This window comes from Brassica oleracea, unplaced genomic scaffold (genome assembly GCF_000695525.1).
Source record: "Brassica oleracea var. oleracea cultivar TO1000 unplaced genomic scaffold, BOL UnpScaffold00434, whole genome shotgun sequence".
Taxonomy (NCBI): domain Eukaryota; kingdom Viridiplantae; phylum Streptophyta; class Magnoliopsida; order Brassicales; family Brassicaceae; genus Brassica; species Brassica oleracea.
Genome location: NW_013617417.1, coordinates 323,409 through 328,490, shown reverse-complemented (window position 1 = coordinate 328,490; position 5,082 = coordinate 323,409).

Genomic DNA, 5,082 nt, shown 5'->3' with positions numbered 1-5,082 from the left:
TGATGCATTTCTCCTTCGGGCGACTCATGTTCCGCGTGCCATCGCATTTGTGATGCTGTCGCCTCAACTTGGTACAACCGCTTCAACCTCTCCGTAATAGGCATGTAAAACATTCTTTGTTTCGGCCGATTTTTTCCCTTTCCACGGTTCTGGTGATATCTATCTTTCCCACAAAACCGACACACCAACAAGTCTTGATCTTCCTTCCAAAATAACATGCAGTTATCCTCGCAAATATCAATATTCACAACAGGGAGACCAAGCGCCTTTGTCAAATTCTTCGTCTCATAATATGATGCAGGAGCTTGATTTGGTTGTGGCAGAACATCTCTGAAAGTTTGTGATATCTCATCCAAACATGACTCTAACAAATTATGATCGGTTTTTACTTTCATTAATTGTGACGCCAAGTATGACTGAGAAATACCTTCAGAACATCCTTCATATAATGGTTGATTAGTGGCTTCAAATGCTTGAAACACACTATCTTCATATTGCTCCTCATCGGGTGCTTCCATCACATTCTCCAATACATGAGTTGATCCAGTGCCTCCACCCATAATATCAGGAAAGTTCTCTTGATATGTCTCTTCTTCCGTATGTAATGTCTCTTCTCCCATAAATGGACCTCCTGCTGATGATCCGCCAACGTCATAGTAATTTTCTCCATGGCTTGACCATAAGTAGTAATTACTCTTGAATCCGACTCGGTAAAGATGGCGAGACACAGTTCTCGCGTCACGTTGTTTTCGGTTTTGACATTTCAAACAAGGACATAACATGGTTTTCCCCACTAAAAAGGAATTTTGATTGGAAGAAAATGCGATAAAAACATCAACCCCTTCTTTAAACTCTCGAGAAACACAATTATTGATCGGATCAATGTGTCGATCCATCCAATCTCTTGAATAAAAATAAATCGACATTGAACGCTCAACTTTTTTCCAACAATATCGAACTCTCTGTGATACAAAACTCGTTCTAACGAAAGTGAAGCGCTCGGTTTTCTTTTATAGAAAAAATAATGCCACGATTTTGCTATGACATTGCTACATTTCTTGCTACGTTTCTTGCCACGTTTTGCTACGAAAATAGCTACGAAATTTGCTACGATCCATAATCGTGGCAAGCTCCAAAATATCTAGCATTATTTACCTAGCAAATTGTCAGATTGAGGGGACATTACTTTAGAGTAAGCGACGAAAATTCACGTTCCTTATTGTTTTTTTGTTTTTATCGCTGCCACTTGCTCAGGATTTGACTGGTGGGACGTATTTTTCGGTGGGTTGCTACGAATTTGATACGATATCAAATCGTATCCAGTTGCTACGTCCATTTTTGTAGCAATTCCGTAGCAAAAGCTTGCCACGTTTTGTTTTTGTAGCAAAAACGTAGTAACGTTTGCTATGTTTGTACTACGTTTTGCCACGTTTCCTGTTTTCGTAGCAAATGCGTTGCAATTTCGTATCTTTTTTTGATTTGCTACGAACTCATCGTTGCAGTTTCGTTGCAATGTGGTATTTTTTTACTAGTGTATAGCTAAGGATGATCAGATAGCTTGGAGCTGGACGTTAGGACCGCCGGAGTAGATTTCATACCTTTGTAAACGGTATTGTGTTATGTGTTTGTTGGCTCGATTTTGCATTAGGCCGGACCCAGTCTTGAATTATTAAATGTATGAATATTTCCTAAATCAATAAAGTAATTGTTTTATATGCGCATCATGAGTACTCTGATATTTGACTGGTCTGGTCTAACACAACGTTAGGTCGTTGTACGGGTTGAAAAGCTTTAGTCTTCGATCTAACGGGAAATGCTAACTCTAGGTACAGGTTGCAAAGCCTTGTGCCTTGATGCAGCGGGACGAGTTAGTGGATGAACTGGTCTAGGTCGTGAAGTAAATTTTGTAACTCTGACCGAATAGTCCCTAATCCGTCACATAGCGCTTCCAGACCATGGTGTTGGGTTGGACGGACAGTCATGTTCTTGTTTGATTGTTGGCCTTTCATTTCCAACCCTTGGTGTGGATCGTCCGTCGGTCATGCTCTTGGTTGATTGTTGGTAGGTGGGTCGACCTATGTCTAGGACAGTTCCGTGGTGTTACAAGAAAACCAGCTAACTCGGGGTCTTGTGGTCCGGAGGAGCGACCACGTACTTCTTGTGATGAACTTTGGTTTAAAAACTTCAGTATTATGTTTCCATAGCACTACATCTTCCCCTATAGTCATATTATTTTGTTGCTTGTTCAATGTCTCCTCGATCATAGTGTATAGATCGTATCTCAGCCGTACAATTGGTCCAAGTCCAGCTCACCAAATGGCGAGCAGGGCGAACAAGTCAGGCTCGCCATATGGCTGATATCACTCAAATTACTGTAAGGAGTGATTTATACTCTCTCAAATAAGAGGTTGAGTTGTAGTACTTAGGGATCGAATTCACAGGGAGCTAGGGAACCTAATGGATCTATTATGATATGTTAAGTAGGAAGTTTTTAAGATTTAAAATGTAAATTTGCAATTTTGGTTGAGCAAGTAATTGCTCGATTGATTGGTTGAGGTTTTGGTGCATAAAAGGAAATAGCTAGACTTAGGGTTTATATTTAGGAAACTTGGAATTATAATCCTACAGATGCCTAATGAGTTGTGTGCATTATAATGTAAAGCTCAACTGTCTATTCAACAAGTCCATCAGCTATCGCATGTTTGAACTCGTCTATTCACTAGATCTAATGACCCAAAGAAATGTGTTCGATCAATAGCAGTGTCGATCGATAATCCTATAGGGATATCAATCGATACACCTTTCGCTCCGTCAATCGATTATCCAAATGAATATCGATCGACGCGCTTCTAGTTAAGCTTTATGCGCGGGTTGAATAAAGCTTACTAAGCTCACTAGATCAGCTCTTGCCTTACTCTTAGCAAGAAACTTAGCTCAGTTAGAATGTTTTCAGGATGAGAATGAAGCTCTCGCTTTTATCTATCAATCCTAGGGCAAGTTCTAGGTAGCTAATCTAGAAACAGACATTAATGAACAATCCTAATGAAAATTACTACAACTCAGCAATCTATATTTGGGGCTAATCCCCCATAAGTTATTTAAACCCTAAATCTATTAGTGGAACTACTCAGACATGGCCAAGAAAATCATGAAAGCAATTAGGTTAGAAAACTTCGTAGAATAGTAAAATAGATATTAATGGAGTTCCAATCACAAAGTATAACTGTGGATCTTCTCTCCAATCTATCACAATCCTAAAACCTTTTGCTGAAAGTAATTAAACTAAAAACACAGAAAATCACACTTTGCCTCTAACATGGTGGCAAAGCTTATATAATTAGGTTAAAACTCGACAGGGGTAATCTTGTAAATTGGTGAAGACTTAGACTTCAAGTTGGCTGTGACCAAACGGGCTTTCTGCGCGCTTCGCTGTCGATCGATGTTCAAGTGTGAACATCGATCGACATTCCTCCTCCAATATCGACCGATGGTCGAGCTCGATGGTCATCTCGGGTGCTTGCTCAAAATATCTCCAAAATGCTCCAAAATCATCCATTATCTCCAAATCACTCCTGATCTTATAAATATAATAAATAGACTCTATAATATAATAATAAATAGTAAAACACCTATAAACCATGGACGAAAATAGATCAAATTGTCAAATCCATGGTCTATCAACTCCCCCAGACTTACCCTTTTACTTGTCCTCAAGCAAAACAAACATGCAGTCTCTCTGAAAGAGGTTTTAAAAACAGCAGGGACTCACATGATTTAAAACTTAGAATCATCACCTCTACAATATTACAATCCACATCAAAGAGGTCCTAAACTTAGCAATTCTTGTCTGACATTCTCCTCTACCAACCTCATTTCTTAGCATAAATAAAAGTGTAGGCTTTACCTTGGGAGTATCGATCACAGGATGCAAGGAATTTCAAACAAGTATCTGGACCTACAGGTAAACATTAGTTTCTATCCTCTCTCTCTACTAATTTCTCTCCTAGTCAAAGTCTGCTTATATTTGCAAGATCATTGACCAAGATTGGACAGGCTTCCATGAATCAAGCCTTAATGGTGATTGCCACCAAGTCCTGTTCACTTCTTTTTGACCTATATCCTAGGATTATTTGTGAAGCAAGCCTTAATGGTTGTAGCCACCAAGTCTTGTTCTAATCCTTTACTTATAGAATTCATATGAAGCAAGCTTTAAGGGTTGTAGCCACCAAGTCATGTTCGAATTCCTTCCTAAATAAATCTCTAATATATAAGTAATAATATTTTTTTATATATCTATATTTCGAAAATAAAGAGAGAGAGAGAGAGTGATAAATCTATCTACACAAGGTTTTACCTTCCAAACTTGTTTGAAGAATCTGATCCCATGTATACCAAGCCCCAAGACAAGCAGTTGTGTAAAGTTTAGTGTTGGAGGTCAGCTTTGGTTCCTTCAAACAATCTCAGCAAGTGTAACATAGTTGACGGGTTGATCCACTTTAGTATCTTTAGTACTATCTGCAATCAGTAAGTCTACAATGGTGATAAAGAGTGGTTAGATAACAAACAAAAATTTAATAAATTCATTATCCCCTTCTTGACTCAATAAAAACTTTATGTTTGAAAATATATTTTTATAATTCATAAATAAACTAATATCAGTAAACCTCCCCCAGACTTAAACTACACTATCCCCAGTGTAAATTCAGTCGGAGTTATGGTGATAATAAATCATAAGTGCTCAATGTAACGAGTTAGAACGATATACCAGACCGGAATGGATGTCGACCGATGTAAGGATGTTGATATCGGTCGATGCAGGTGTTGTCCTGGCGATCGATGTCAACAGTGTCTCATCGGTCGATACTAAGGGCAATCGTCTACTCGTATCTGTTTTTCTTCTTTTTTTTTATAACTTGCAATAAATAAAAGCCAACATAAATAATAAATTAATAAAAACAAAATAAATATTACCTAATAGTGGGTTGCCTCCCACTCAGCGCTTTGTTATAGTCATTTATCTTGACTTTAGAGGTGATTGGGCTAGTGATGTTGAAAGTTGGCACTTGTTGGGAAACAAGTCTC